This window comes from Bufo bufo, chromosome 6 (genome assembly GCF_905171765.1).
Source record: "Bufo bufo chromosome 6, aBufBuf1.1, whole genome shotgun sequence".
Lineage (NCBI taxonomy): Eukaryota > Metazoa > Chordata > Amphibia > Anura > Bufonidae > Bufo > Bufo bufo.
The window spans coordinates 10,378,966-10,395,230 of NC_053394.1; the positions used below are offsets into that span (position 1 = coordinate 10,378,966).

The 16,265-nt window shown below is 47.0% G+C and overlaps 1 long non-coding RNA gene across 1 annotated transcript; it reads left to right on the forward strand.

The window, feature by feature from the left end:
- The first annotated feature begins 1,739 nt into the window (after positions 1–1,739).
- Positions 1,740–15,904, forward strand: LOC121003507. Its single transcript, XR_005779492.1, has 3 exons — positions 1,740–1,753; positions 8,528–8,533; positions 15,793–15,904. It is a non-coding gene; the product is annotated as an uncharacterized LOC121003507 (long non-coding RNA).
- Positions 15,905–16,265: the final 361 nt, after the last annotated feature.

A 16,265-nucleotide genomic window follows, 5' to 3' on the forward strand; every position in this document is an offset into this window, starting at 1 on the left:
ATGCCCCCATAATACCCCAATAATAAAATTTCCCCTATTAGTGCCCCCATTAATAGTTATGCCCCCATTAGTGCTGCCACAGTAATAGTAAAGCCCCCAGTAGTGCCCCCCAGTAATGCCCCCATTAGTGTCCCCCCAATAGTAATGCCCCGATTAGTGTCCCGCAGTAATAGTAATGCCACAATTGGTGCCCCCCAGTAATAGTAATGCCTCCAGTAGTGCCCCCCAGTTATAGTAATGCCCCCATTTGTGTCTCCCAAATAGTAATGCCCCGATTAGTGTCCCGCAGTAATAGTAATGCCACAATTAGTGCCCCCAGTAATAGTAATGCCACCAGTAGTGCCCCCATTTGTGCCTCCCCCCAGTAATAGTAATTCCCCCTTCTCTTCGATGCGCAAAAAAAAAAAAGAACTCACCTTCTCCACTTGAAGGCGCTGTGGTGAACATCGCTGCTCACTGGAAGCTCAGGACAGGACCTGCGCTCCAGCGTGATGACATTTCGCAGGTCCTGTCCTGAGCTTCCAGTCAGCTGCGCTAATAAATGGAGGAGGTGAGTGCTTTTTTTTTTTTCATCTTAACACAAAAGGGGGGTGGGATAAAGGATGTACTAATGAGAAGTACTCATTAGTAACAGTCCATATAGGAAAATAAAAATTGCCAATAAAAAAAAATTATAGGCACCAACAGGGGCACTAAAATCCCGGCTTGGCCGAAGAGATACCAGCCGGGTGTCAACCCTAACTGTCCCGATTCTTTGAGACAATCCCGTCAAATTTGCATTGTTGCAGGCTGAAAATAGGCGGGGTTAACACAAACACCATCCATAAGTGGGCACTCCCAAGTTGATCCAGGGCATTCCTGGGATGGGGCTTATATGCCCTGGTTTTACCAACAGATGTTGGTAAGTATGTCTCTCTTACTGAGGAGAGGCTTCTTTCTGGCTGCTCTACCATAAAGCCCAGGTTGGTGGATGCTGCAGTTGTGACACCCAGAGAAGCTGCCCCTTACCTGCATGCAGAGCCTGCCAGACAGGGGTGCACCACCAATGAGACCAGGTGAAGTGATCGCCTCAGGCAGCACCAGCTAGGGGCAAGAGGCGGGGCAGCCAAAGGGCCATGGGCTGAAGGGAATGAGTTAGGTTAAAAAATTATCATTGATGGGGGGCACTGTTTCAGTTTTTGCCGCAGGCAGCAGAGACTAGGTGCCTCCCTGCTGCCAGAGTATTTAAGGGCCATCGGTCAGCAAGAACCAAAGTTCAGGGACACAGCAGGGGAAGGCTTTTGAGCTTGGACAGGAACTGTTGCTACTGTGTGCAAAGAGGAGAGTCTGCAAGTGCCCTGAGCAAAAGGATGGCAGACAAAGAAGTGTCTACAGGCTGAGGGGGAAGAAGCTGGGCACCATACATGAGCTGCTGAAGTCTCAGAGCAAGGGCTGTGTACAAATCTGTACAGCTTACAGCACACAGTCCCCAAGTATAAAGGGAACCTGGTATAAGAGCTGTTCCCTAAAGAGAAGTTAGTTGGACTTGCAGTGTCCCACTCCGTAATAGTAGTGGGGCCCTGTATACATAAGGATATTTACAGAATGTTTGTTTTTTTATAACATGTATGTATATTGCTGTAATTTCTTCTAACAGGCTCGTGTTCTACAATGGCACTAATAAATAAATAAATAAATATATAAATATATAATATATATATGATAAGGCAGGCAAAGGGAGTCAAGGAAGTGCAGTATAGTTGAGAGCAGTTCAGTGCAGTCAGGTCAGTGGAAGTTCAGTTTGCAGCCAAGGGAAGCTAATCCCAAGTCAGACACGAGTCAGACGCCACAGCCAGACCGCAAAGTCAGACAAAGTAGCCGGCTAACCAAATCTAAGCCTTCTGTACCCAGAAGTAAAGGAGAGTTGACAAGTAGCTACCCCTCTGCATTGTAAGGGTAAAGCCTAAAGAGAGGAATAACAGAAAACCAGAGTGTTGAGGAGTATAAGGAGAGACTAGTGGAGGTGACAGTATTACCCCAGCCTGCAGACTTTATTAGCACCCAATGTGAGATAGGAGTTAGTGATTGTTCAGACTCTATAGTGAAGTACAAGCTGTATTTGGCGCTGCATTCCTCAAAGGACAGTGTAGACGGATTATTGGAAATTGTGAGTAAGCCAGGAAGGCAAGATATATGTACCGGCCATGTGAGACAGAAGTTTATTGATGTATGCTCCACACCTGGAAGATAGACAGTCAGCCTGAAGTTAAAACAGCTTGAGTGTGACCAGAATCTATACCGCACCAAGAGCCTGTTACTAGGATTACAGATACAACATTCTGAGTGTGACCAGAGTCTATACCGCACCAAGAGCCTGTTACTAGAATTACAGATACAACAGCCTGAGTGTGACCAGAGTCTATACCGCATCCCCCATACTCTGGAACTCGCTACCCCAACATATCAGACTCTCACCTACATTGGAATCCTTCAAAAGAAACCTGAAAACCCACCTCTTCAGACAAGCCTACAACCAGTGACTCCGCTGCCTCTATACCGCCATGACCAGCTTCACCCGCACCTACTGTGTCCTTCTCCCATACCATGTAGATTGTAAGCCCTCACGGGCAGTGCCCTCTCTCCTTCTGTACCAGTTTGTAACTTGTCTTGTTTATGATTAGTGCACTTGTCTGTATTATGTATGTGCACCCCTTATCACATGTACAGCGCTATGGAATGAATGGCGCTTTAATAATTAATAATAAAAATAATAATAATACCGCACCAAGAGCCTGTTACTAGAATTCGGGCTCTTTCACACGAGTGGATGCTGTGCGTGGAATCCGCTGCGTTAACGTGATTGATAATGCTCCGTGCCTCTGTCACCTTTTTGCTACAAAATCACAGTGACAACTTTATCTCACTGTGATTTTGTAGCAAAAAGATCAGAGAGGCACAGAGCATTATCAATCATGTTAATGCTCCTTGTATCTGCTGTCCGGAGCGCGGTTTTTCTCTCTATTTCACTCACGGGATCGGCTTGTGTAAAAGAGCCCTTACAGATACAACTAATTTGTGATGTCCTGTGAATGGATTACAACTAGCACTTTTCACTGCAATAATCTGTACATCTACCTCAAGGCAAGTTATTCTTAGTAAATGTTTCAGTTATTTATTCAAACAGACTCCTCTTTCTTTTACCACATCATTTGCACCCAAGGATGCTGGTGTCACCACATCAGGGACCCTGCCTTCCCTGCACCTTAAACTCTATACCACCAAGGGCACCTCAACCAACATCTGGCAGGAGATCCCTCACCACCAGAGTGTGCCCCATAGGAATCTGCTGCCTTCCTTTCCGCAACTGCACGCCGGGCCAGGTAACTCTGCTAAACTGTGAGTACCAGCAAATCCCCACATAAAGCCACCACACTCGTGGCCTGGTCTGTTGCAGATTGTTGTATCTTTGCTACTGACAACAGAATAGTGTTTGCCTCAGATCAGTAAGGAATCCCAAAAGAACTATGCGAGGGCCGTCAGCCACAGTGACACAGACGGTGAACTTCTTCCTGTGGCGGGAAGTGAACGTAGCATTATGCTACAGGGTGATCTAGTGAAAGTAAGTAAGCATAATTTTCATCCATCTAAAGGTAGTCAGTTACTCAGTTTGTTGTGGAAACTTCCTAAGTAGCCCCAGGTATTAACCTGTTACTGAAAGGTATATCGGGCAGTGTGAACCCTGCGAGAATACGTGTGAAAATGCGTGAAATCTCATATTTGTGACTAAGTCTTGCATCTTTCATATGTATATTTCAGGATGGCTTCTCAAGGTCATCACTGAATGGCCAAAATAAAGCTTGTGTTGTTGTGCTGTGTTCAATGATCATAAAATAGAAAGGCCCTGTATCCTCTAATGCCCCATAAATGGGGCCTCTTACAGGTTCTATTGGTTTGTGGTGGTATTTCCCATTCTTGAACTTGGCCAACCTGGCTGTCCATCTTTGTCTATGTTGCCCAGCCAGACAGGGTCCAAATAGGTCAGTCCATAGCTTAAACTCCACACTTCTAGCTTCAATGAGCTGTAATTTAAGGGTTTCCTCACTTCATCCCTCAGTGTTCTGCTGACATAGGCAATGACTCCCGGACCTGGACAGTTCCAGTCTCTTCAGTTTTTCATTTTGTGGCGAAACCAACCTCGCCACTGGGTTCTGGAGAGGCCTGTTTACCAGCCTCTTGCCTCAGGATTATGGCCCATACTAACTTTTAAACCCCTGAACCTATTCAAGTGAATTTTGGATAGGTTTGTCCCCAGGTTATACTGGTTAAATTGATGTAAGTTATATGTATGGACAATGTAAACTCACAAAGTTGTAACAATTTATAAGTATAGCTTGGGAGATAGTTGAGTGGATAGACAGAGGGGAGGAATATGCTGGGTGTGTTTCTATTGTCCCATTGTGCCATTGTCCCATTGTGTGTTTAAATGGTGATGTCTGTCCTGTTGTTCCCACATGTGTATTAACGATTTCCCTTTGTCCTGAGAGATAATTGGATTGCTCCTCGGTTGTCTCCAGGACAGAGAGGAGGAAACCATGATGCATTGTGGGGATGTGTTGTGTCTGTATCCTAAATTGCTACATATCTGTCCTGTATCGCAGTCTTCCTTCTGGTCCCCTAGGGGCGTGTACACCAGATGGGCTTGGTTGTTTTATACCTCCCTGTTGGCGGACCTGTATTTGCAACAACTGTAATAAAAACCAGGCTGGGTGTGCCAGCACCTCAGACCACTGCTTGACCCTCAACACGGAGCCTTATCTCGTTATTGGGGGGATCCACTGTATGCTGTTAGAGACTGATTGCCAGGAGTGTAAGCTGATTCCTGTTCGTCTGCTAGCAGCTATTCGTGAGGTTCCAGTTTGGAGTGCTATTTTGTATCCAGTTCGGGAGTTGGGTGTTCTGCAGTAGCTGTGCCTGTCTCTCAGAAAGGAGCATATCGCCTAAACGGATTTTAACCCCTTGTCTGCTGAAACGGTCCGTTACATTGGTGGCAGCAGTGGGATAGAGAGCCCAGTCTCCTTTCCCCAGCAGCAGGACACTGTATTGGGAGCGGAGACGGTCGGTCGCCCTCCCAGCGGCTGGAAGTATGTATGGGAGAGGAGCTCATTACCCCCTCTCCCCAGCGGCAGCTTAACGCACCAGGGGGAGACAGTAAGCCCCACAACAGTGCAGATGGGACCGTGGTCTCTGCACTTACAGCACAGGGGGTAGAGACAGTCGGTCTCCCCCTCCAACAACCAGGGCAGAGTACCGCTGATACCTGCCCACAAAGCAACCTCCACCCCAAGCCAGGGAGCAACACAGAGACCGGGAGTATCAGCTACCAACATAACCTTGGTGGACTCACTGGACAGAGACAGGCTACCAAATTCAACAGGTCCAGTATTGGGTTGTGGGTGGACTGCCAGACTAACTCAGGTACTGACCGTGAGGTCAGGTACCTGGTTAGTTTTCCCTGGGAGGGGGAGATGTGTGGCGAAACCAACCTCGCCACTGGGTTTTGGAGAGGCCTGTTTACCAGCCTCTTGCCTCAGGATTATGGCCCATACTAACTTTTAAACCCCTGAACCTATTCAAGTGAATTTTGGATAGGTTTATCCCCAGGTTATACTGGTTAAATTGATGTAAGTTAAATGTATGGACAATGTAAACTCACAAAGTTGTAACAATTTATAATAAGTATAGCTTGTCAGCTTGGGAGATAGTTGAGTGGATAGACAGAGGGGAGGAATATGCTGGGTGTGTTTCTATTGTCCCATTGTGCCATTGTCCCATTGTGTGTTTAAAAGGTGATTTCTGTCCTGTTGTCTCCACATGTGTATTGGCGATTTCCCTTTGTCCTGAGAGATAATTGGATTGCTCCTCGGTTGTCTCCAGGACAGAGAGGAGGAAACCATGATGCATTGTGGTAGCTGTGCCTGTCTCTCAGAAAGGGGCATATCGCCTAAACGGATTTTAACCCCTTGTCTGCTGAAACGGTCCGTTACATTTATTTATTTATTTATTTATTTTTTGAGGGTCAAGCAGGAATGATTTATTGAGGGCTACCCGCCCGTATTTATGCAGGTCCCCATCTGGTGGAAACGCCCCTAGGGGACCAGAATGGAGACTGTGACACAGGACAGACATGCAGCACTACAGAGACAATACATCCCCACAATGCATCATGGTTTCCTCCTCTCTGCCCTGGAGACACCCGAGGAGTAATCCAATTATCTCTCAAGACAGAGGGAAATCACCAATACACATGTGGGGACAACAGAACAGAAATCCCCATTTAAACATACAATGTCAGAACCCTTTTCAATACACAGACATTTAACATCCCACAATGCCACGAATTAGACCAGGAGTTCAAGTTAGTTCAAGTCCTTTGTGAACAATGAGGCCATTTAGGTTAACTAGCAGCACACTCCTCTCCTGGGTGGCCGTCCGTTCGGTATTTGGGGAAACACACGAACAGGGGCCTACGGACAGGAAATCCAGCGAAATGAAGGCAAACAGACGAACCAGCAATATAGGTCTATACAGATGGATCTGTCACACATTTATTGATGGTACAAATGGTTTTGTGAAGTCTACATTAGCCAAGATGGGGGCAAAGATTCGTAACCTATATCGGCACTATATTAGTGGCCCCCTGGTATTTGCCCTTTATTCTATATACAGGGATCTGGACTCCACTGAAGGGGAACCAGCAGGCTGCTACCTACTAGAATCGTCCCATTTCATAGGTGGCAAAGCCTGTCTAGAGCACCAAGACATCAGGCAAAATGGTAGGGACAGACCGACGCCAGGGCAGGCAGGGTTTGTGCAACCCAGAGTCAGTCCAAGGGTCAGGTCAGATAGATATGGAGATCAAACTGAGGTCAAGTCAGCTAGCAGATGGTCAAATCCAGTCAACAGGCAGAGGTCAAACAGAGGAAATCAGAACAGAGTAACAACAACATTTTCGCAGGAACTACAGTATCAAGCTTCAAAACCTTTCACTTAGTAACCCTCCCATAAGAGAAGGTGCCTTAAGTACCTCATGGTGGCAAGCCATAGGCTGGGAAAGATAGAGTACTGCACATACACTGGCCAATACGGCTGCAGACAGAAAGGAGGCCTTAGCCTGCATGAAGTAGAGTGAACATCGCTACTACAGCAGCTGGTCCCGTTGGGTGGGAGGAGAGAGATGCCGCAGGACTGATGGATGGGTGGATTGGCCATAGACCCTACAGTGGCCGCAGGGGCCCTCCTAAATATAATGATAGTGCCGTCCTCAGTACAATGATACAGCTTCATAGTGTGGGGTGGGTGGCAGTATTTTGTGCCGCAGTATGGTTTTTGGTTCTGCTTATGTAGTATTTTGTGCTGCAGGATGGTATTGCTGGCCCCGCCTACTTCTGTTGCCCCACCTTCTGTCAATTTAGACCTTCCCACAAATGAGGCAACTTTTAGTTTTTCTCCAGGGCCTCTTCTTGTTCCCAGTCCTCCCCTGGGTGGTGGGCACAGACTGCTGACATAACATTCATTAGCCATGAATCCATCAAAATCTTTCTCCATATGTTCACATAACCCTACACCAGAAAACAAGGACCAGGGCCATATCTAGAGACAGGCGAGGGGTGCCACCGCACGGGGCACATCGCTTCAACAAGCAGAAGGCTGCGCCGGTCACTGGTGTTTACAGCTGATCAGCAGCAAGGCCAGGACCCAACTAATGAGCGCTTCCATTGTGCAGAGCGTGTGAGTGAGCAGGCGGGGCCTGCGGGAGTGCGTCAGGCAAGGAGGCGGGGCCTGTGTAAGAAGAGGACAAGGCACTAAGGGAGGGAGGAGGATTTTAACTGGGGAGGAGTCGGGCAGCTGGAGCCTGAGCATGAGGGAGGGGTGGGGGGTGCTCAGTACATGAGGAGATGCTGGGGGGTGTGTGCGTTATGCCAGACCTAGCAGGGGAATTATGTGTGAGGTCACGGTGTGAGCGATAGGTGGGCCGAGGTAAGTACAGTTCTGGTTACTCACGGTTACGTTGTCCCTGGGCAGGCTCGCATAAGTGAAGAGGAGAACGGCACAGGAATTCTCTGGGGCACACTCTGGTGTAAGGGACACAGGCCAGATGGTGGTTTGAGGTGCCCTTGATGGTCTGTATTAATGTGCCTGTGGCAAGGTCCCTTGTAGTCGTGACGCCAGTACCTTTTGTATGGAGGTACAACCATTTACTGTAGTATTAATTGAGGAACTTGAGACTGAGACAGGAAGGATGAAATCCAGGGTGGAACTTTACTGAAGACAATTCCTGATAACAATACATCCAAAGTATTAAACAGTCTCTTGATACAGTCCGGCATTAAGCACAATCTCCCATACCTATGGGGGAAGGGAAATGCAAGTCCTCAGTGAAATACAGGCTCTTGTAATAGATAAGAAAGCTTCTGCTCAGACTAGAATTGTAAAATATGAAAGTCTTAGGCCTCTTTCACACGGGCGTCATGTTTTAGGGCCGGATAAGATGCGGGTGCGTCGCAGAAAAATGTGCAATTTTTTCCGCGCGAGTGCAAAACATTTTAATGCGTTTTGCACGAGCCTGAGAAAAATCTGCATGTTTGGTACAATCGGTGTTGTGTAGATTGTATTATTGTATTATTTTCCCTTATAACATGGTTATAAGGGAAAATAATAGCATTCTTAATACAGAATGCTTAGTAAATTAGGGCTGGAGGGGTTAAAAAAATTAATAAAATTATTTAACTCACCTTAATCCACTTGTTAGCGCAGCCCGTCTTCTCTCCTGTCTTCTTTCTTCAGTACCTGGATAAAGGACCTGTGGTGACGTCACTGCGCTCATCACATGGTCTATCACACGATCCATCACACGATCACACGATCCATAACCCCTCCAGCCCTAATTTACTAATCATTCTGTATTAAGAATGCTATTATTTCCCCTTATAACCATGTTATAAGGGAAATAATACAATAATACAATCTACACAACACTGATTGTACCAAACATGCCGATTTTTCTCACGCCGATGCCGATTTTACTTGTATATACATGTAAATGTATTTTCTCTCTTCACAGGTTCCTTACAACTGGGAACTCTTTTGCCTCCTTGCATTATGAATATGGCAAGCGCCCAACTGTATAGGGAGGGTGCTTAGGGACTGATGGTCCTCCCCATTCCCCCCTTTTTCCCCTAGGGCATTTAGGGAGCTGGCACCGTCACGTTAATGGTTAAATAGGTGGCAGATTATGGGGCCATTAAGGGTTAATTCACCTTAGACAGGATGAGGTGGTGCAGGAATCCTGAAGGTTACATATACCCCTCCCCGGTTCCGGTCACTTCCTCTTGCAAGTGGAAGCAAAATTGGTGAGGTATGTTCCTTTCCGTTTGCTCTGTCCACTCCAAGTTTCCGCGGGAGATGCAGCCTCAAGGGCCTCCTGGCGAGTTTTCATGTGGAGGGTAAGGGTTGGCTGGCTCATTTATGAGCATTATCGGCTCTCCTCTGGCACATACCCCCCCCCCCCCCCCCCCCGCGCCTATTCACAGAACTGGCCGGGAGCTGCCGCACCATGCGAACAGCCACAGCACTATATAATATTGCCTTTAAAGGGGATACCTCCCTCCCCTCCAAGCGCGCAGAAGCAGGGGCTCTTTGTTTTTTCCTCCTTCTCGCAGGTGGCCAGGAGGCAAGGCTGAAGTGGGTCCCGCAATTGCCAGTCCCGTCGCCGTTTCAGGGTTTCTGGTAGAAGTAGGCACTCCAGTTCCTCTAGGCGGCGCTCACCGTCGTCTTCGGATGGAATGTCGGGTTCATCTGAGGAGTCTGGTCTGATGTTGCAATCAAAAACCGTAAGAGGCAGGTGCCTACCATCCATCCAGGGTTCTCAGTCTGGTCACTGGAGCGGCCCTTCAGGATGAGGTTCCTGTGCCTGCTACTTCGGTGGCACCATGCCTGACTACGCCTGGTAAGTACCAATGCACTGGGGCTTGGGGAGCGGGAGGTTCTTGTATAGAGATGGAGTCATTACTATGGTACTCCTGGATAACAACCTTCCCCATTCCCTCCGAGTCATTCTTATAGCTCAGTGTTAATGTAATTTCATGTGCAGCGTTCTTGGTTTACAACTCCTATAATCTCCTTTTACAGTAGCTTGCTGCTTTATAGCTGCTTGGATCAGGTCATTGTCTCTAATGGGCAGGGTTGTGAGTTCATATCCCTGTTAGAAACTTTAGTACTATATCCGCTCATAGATCTAGTACGCTATATGCTCCTTCTATAGATGGTACACTATAGGTTTTATGTTTGTGATATATAGTGTCGCCATATGTTTGTACTACAGGGTGGGCCATTTATATGGATACACCCTAATAAAATGGGAATGGTTGGTGATATTAACTTCCTGTTTGTGGCACATTAGTATATGTGACGGGGGAAACTTTTCAAGATAGGTGGTGACCATGGCGGCCATTTTGAATCCAACTTTTGTTTTTTCAATAGGAAGAGGGTCATGTGACACATCAAACTTATTGGGAATTTCGCAAGAAAAACAATGGTGTGCTTGGTTTTAACGTAACTTTATTCTTTCATGAGTTATTTACAAGTTTCTGACCACTTATAAAATGTGTTCAATGTGCTGCCCATTGTGTTGGATTGTCAATGCAACCCTCTTCTCCCACTCTTCACACACTGATAGCAACACCGCAGGAGAAATGCTAGCACAGGCTTCCAGTATCCGTAGTTTCAGGTGCTGCACATCTCGTATCTTCACAGCATAGACAATTGCCTTCAGATGACCCCAAAGTTGGATTCAAAATGGCCGCCATGGTCACCGCCCATCTTGAAAAGTTTCCCCCCTCACATATGCTAATGTGCCACAAACAGGAAGTTAATATCACCAACCATTCCCATTTTATTAATGTGTATCCATATAAATGGCCCACCCTGTATATTCCCCTTTTAGAGATGGGATGCCTCCGCGGCGGTGCGAATGGGTAGCTTCATAGTATGGTGTAGGAATGAGTTGAGTCCAGACTTGGTTGTACGGAAGTTCACCAGTTGTTTTACTTGTCATATACGGAAAGTTCAATTTCGAGTATTGTTCATCCACACGATCCGAAGAGTTGGGTTTTACTTTAGCAGGAGTCTGGCGACGTACAGCTATAGCCATCGGTATAGTGTCCTTTCTTGAGTATAGCCACCCCTGGTTCATGCCCAGGAGAGAGGTATATGTTTATAAAAAATAAAATAATATTTTTTTATAAAAAATGACATGAGATGACGTGGTTATTTCACATATTGACGGAGGCCTGTGGTTAAAGAATTAAAAAAATAAATACATAAATAAATGAAATAAAATATAATAAACATAGGAGTGTATAAGGGAGTGGTATATTCGGGTGCTTTCCTGTGTAAAGTAGTACTGCCTGTTGTGCACCTACCTTGGGCACTAGGCCGTGTGTGTGTCATACAAAAAACAAACAAACATGAATTTGTTCTATTTGGACTTTCAATACTGGCATATATGGCAGGGTTTGTTCATATATACGGGGGCTGGGCGCAGTAAAAAAATCCCTCTTTTGTAGTGGTTAACATTCTTGCTCTAGTACACAAGGTTGGGAGTTTGAATCCTGACAGAAACATTTCAGAAATGGAGATTAAATTTGTATATTTACTATTTTCAAATCCCGTCACAAACTTTTAGCTTGGTGGTATTTCAATTGCCTCATGTCCAGTGTTACAGGAGTTAAAGTTCGGTGGGATTCAGTAGGGACGAATTTAAGGGAGATGTACACGATGTAAGTGACTTTATTCTAGTACAGCTGGGCTGGTCGCCAAGAGGGCGGTATTGGGACGCAGCAGTCGCAGGGATTGTATGAAGCTGGGCTGCCCCTAGTTGGGTGGATATTGCAGGATCAGTAGTCGCAGGTATAATCAGATGGTAAGCCGGAAGCGGATAGCCAGGTCCGTTCGTAGACGTTGCTCAGGGTAGAGCCTTAAAGAGGTACAAACACAATTCATGGAACCTGCAAAACCTGTAAAACTGCAACCTTTCATTCCCCGTTCAGATCTAGGTTTTGAGGCAGGTCAGACACTTTGACTGGTCCTCTTGACGGGTCTTCACAGGTCGGCATGCTGACCCTCCAAGTATCATTTTGCATGTATCGTTCCATTGTACGGTAGGCGATACGGCCGTAGTTAGGGAGTATTTACTTTGGAAAGTCATGTCTCGTCTCCTTCAGCCTTCTGTTCTAGCTGATTGATATTTCATCCGGGGTGTTTGTCTCTTCATTCGAGGCCGCACTGGTTGTGGGGGTGTTATCCCAGGTTTTCTTACGGGGTAATAGTCTCTTGGGATTGGGGTCCGTCTACACATGACAATCCAGTAAATTTTAAAGGGGTGTGTACCTCCCCTCCGCCCGATTTCGGTCCGGTCTGGCCGGTTAGTTGGGTATTTGTTTATGATTTACCTATGGTGGGGCTTCAATTCCTTTTCCCACAGCGTGGTTTCCCTCTGTGGTTTTACAGTTTACCTTGGTCTTTCAAATAAATAAATAAATAATAATAATAAAAAATCAAAAAAATCTTTTGGATGAAATATAGGTATTTTGTGGCTAGTTATACGATCCTCTGTGTGTTGCTTCTCGGGCTAATTGTTTTTTTCTTCCAGGTTCGTGGCCGGGGCCGTCTTTAATATTGATTGGACCCTGGGCAAAAATTTACTTGGGCCCCCTGGATCCCGCCTTCCCACAACCTAGCAGGCAATCACTCCCTCCACCACAACACACACACACAAAAAATCCACACATCTGGTAGAGTACAGTGAATGACTGTAAATACTTCCAGTTCTGAAGACTCCAGCGGCTCAGGATCAGTGCTCTGGGCAGCTGGGCTCAGGCTGGAAGTGAGCACCGCTCTGCAGGAAGGAGACCAGGGCTCGGCTCACCCTAGTGTTCCAGTGCACCCCAGCACCCCACAGTATGCAGTATAGCACCCTATAGTATACAGCAACCCACAGTATGCAGTATAGCACCCTATAGTATTTAGCACCACACAGTATGCAGTATAGCACCCCACACTATACAGTACCCCACAGTATACAGTACCCCTTAGTATATTGTAGAGCAGTATAGCACCCCACAGTATAGCACCTCACCGTATACAGCACCCCAAACTATACACGATACAGCCCCCCACACTATACAGTACAGCAGTATAGCACCTCACACTATACAGTACCCCACAGTATATAGTGGAGCAGTATAGCAGCCCACAGTGTACAACACCTCACAGTATACAACACAGCAGTATAGCACCTCACCGTATACAGCACCCCAAACTATACACAATACAGCCCCCCACACTATACAGTACAGCAGTATAGCACTCCACACTATACAGCACCCACAGTATACAGTATACAGACCCCCGCAGTATACAGTACAGCAGTATAGCACTCCACAGTATACAGGCCCCCCCCCACAGTATACAGGCCCCCCCACAGTATACACCCCCCCCACAGTATACAGACCCCCCCACAGTATACAGACACCCCCACAGTATACGGGCCCCCACAGTATACAGGCCCCCACACAGTATACAGCACCCCATTATACAGTAGTTTACAGTATATTAACATAACAGCCCTGTCACCTTTTTCTGATGTAATCTTCACACAAAAAAGCTCCACAGTTAACTTCTGCAACACTCCTGGTAGGACCTGTGATGACCTCATAGCCATGTGACCAGTAATATTGCTAGGTTACTGGTCACATGGTGATGTCATCTAAGGTCCTAGATCACATTCACAGCTCTAACACAGTACGATGCCTGGACTCAGTGCCGGCAGGCATGGCATGGCAGCACCCCCTGTGTAGCTGACAGCCTGACACCCGGGGCAGTGGCTAGCAGGGCTCAAGAGGCTGCTGCCTTGGGCCCCCCAGGAGCAACTGGGCCCGGGGAAGCTGCCCCTTTTGCCCCTTGGTAAAGACGGCCCTGTTCGTGGCGTTCAGCGGTTTGATGGTTGGCCTTTTGTATATCTTCTGTGCGGTTCGGAGAGAGGACCACAGGCCCGGTGGGCGTTTTTTGTTTGTCGAGAGGTGGAAGTCTTTTGTAAAGGGATCCGGGAATTCAGGTGGTCATAACTTCTTCCGGTAGGTGGTTGGTAAAGAGTTTCACCAGGGGCGCGGTGATGCTGGTGTCCCACGCTGAGGTAATGCCCCTTGTCTATTTCGGAGCTCACGACCTCATGTGTCCTTACATATGATGATCCCTGTCTTTTTCAGGAAGTTGGTGTTAATCTCCCAGGTGGGTTGTTCTGGGCCATATATGTTAAGGCATTAGGAATACAATACAAAGGTATAGATCAAGGGGCGGTAGTTCGTATAGTTGCAGCTATATAGTGTAGTGGTTACAGTCCTCAACGACCCCTCTCTAGTAGCTATAGCCTGTACCATTGTTACACTTCAGAAATACATCCAGGCCCCTCTTGAATTTTTGGTGAACTCATCATCACCACCTCCTCAGGCAGAGAGCTCCATAGTCTCACTGTCCTTGCCGTAAAGAATCCTCTTCTATGTTTGTGTACAAACCTTCTTTCCTCCAGACACAGAGGATGTCCCCTCGTCACAGTCCTGGGGATAAATAGATGATGGGAGATATCTCTGTACTGACCCCTGATATATTTATACATAGTATTTAGACCCCCCCTCAGTCGTATATTTTTAAAGTGAATAATCCTACTTTTGATAATCTTTCAGGGTTCTGTGGTTCCCTCATTCCAGTCATTACTTTCGATGCCTTCTTCTGAACCCTCTCTAGCTCTGCTATGTCTGCTTGTTCATGGGAAACCAGAACTGTACACAGTCCTCCATGTGTGGTCTGACTAGTATTTTTAAATGGGGTTGGATTATGTTCTCATCACGGGTATCTACACCCCTCTTTTTTGATCAACCCGTTTTCTTATTGGCATTAGTTTTTAATGGGACCTGATGGCGTCTTCCGGTTGTTAGTCGGGACAATTCCTTTTCAAGCCTGTAAGAAAGGTTTAAACAGACTCTGTTCTGCTGGGTGGTGGTCGGAGCCCTGTTGGGAGAACGGGTCTCCTCCGTGGCGGCATTTGAGTACAGCGGAGATATGGTGGGAGCAGATGGCGTACTTGCCCGCTGGGAATCCAGCGGTGGGCATACCACTCTCATGATTACGGTACAACTTGCCCGATGGGAGTCCAGCGTTTGGCATACTGCTCCGATATTATGGTTTATTAAGGTTTGCCGTTTTAATAAAGAAGCTGTGGCCGGTCACCACCCAGCAATAAAATGACACAGCTGTCGGTGTTGTTTGTTATGGGTCAAGGTTGGGTAAAGGGGCCAAGGGTGAGTAAAAGGTGGTACCCCCTCCTGTGTTTGCCTGAATACCAGCAGTCTGGCAAGTGCTCAACTGTATAGGGAGGGTGCTTAGGGACTAATGGTCCTCACCATTCCCCCCTAGGGCATTTAGGGAGCTGGCCCCGACATGTTAATGGTTAAATAGGTGGCAGATTAGGGGGCCATTAAGAGTTCATTCACTGGGGATCCTCCTTAGACAGGATGGGGGCGGTGCAGGAATCCTGAAGGTCACATATACCCCTCCCCTGTTCCGGTCACTTCCTCTTGCAAGTGGAAGCAGATTGGCCCTCCCTCCCTTTGCGGTTATTCTTGAGAGGCGGGTCATGGTGCATGGTTATGATCAGTTATGGATATTTGGTTATTCTGATTAGTTTTTTCTATTCTTCAGAGCCCCCGCTGGGAGTCCAGCAGTTTGGATATCGCTCCGATGATTTTGGCTTTTGAGAGCTGTGAATTCTGGTTGAGTTTATGAAGTCACAGCTGGCGGCATTTGAGTACAGCGGAGATTTGGTGGGAGCAGATGGCGTACTTGCCCGCTAGGAGTCCAGCGGTGGGCATACCGCTCTGATGATTACGGTTTAACTTGCCTGCTGGGAGTCCAGCGTTTGGCATACTGCTCAGATATTATGGTTAATTAAGGTTTTCCGCTTTAATAAAGAAGCTATGGCCGATCACCACCCAGCAATAAAGTGACACAGCTGTCGGTGTTGTTTATTATGGGTCAAGATTGGGTAAAGGGGCCAAGGGTGAGTAAAAGGTATTACTCTTCCCGTGTTTCCCTGAATACCAGCAGTCTCTGCTGGGAATCTCAACTATACCTGGGATCGTTTGTCACACATGTCAACTTATCTGGCAGCAACT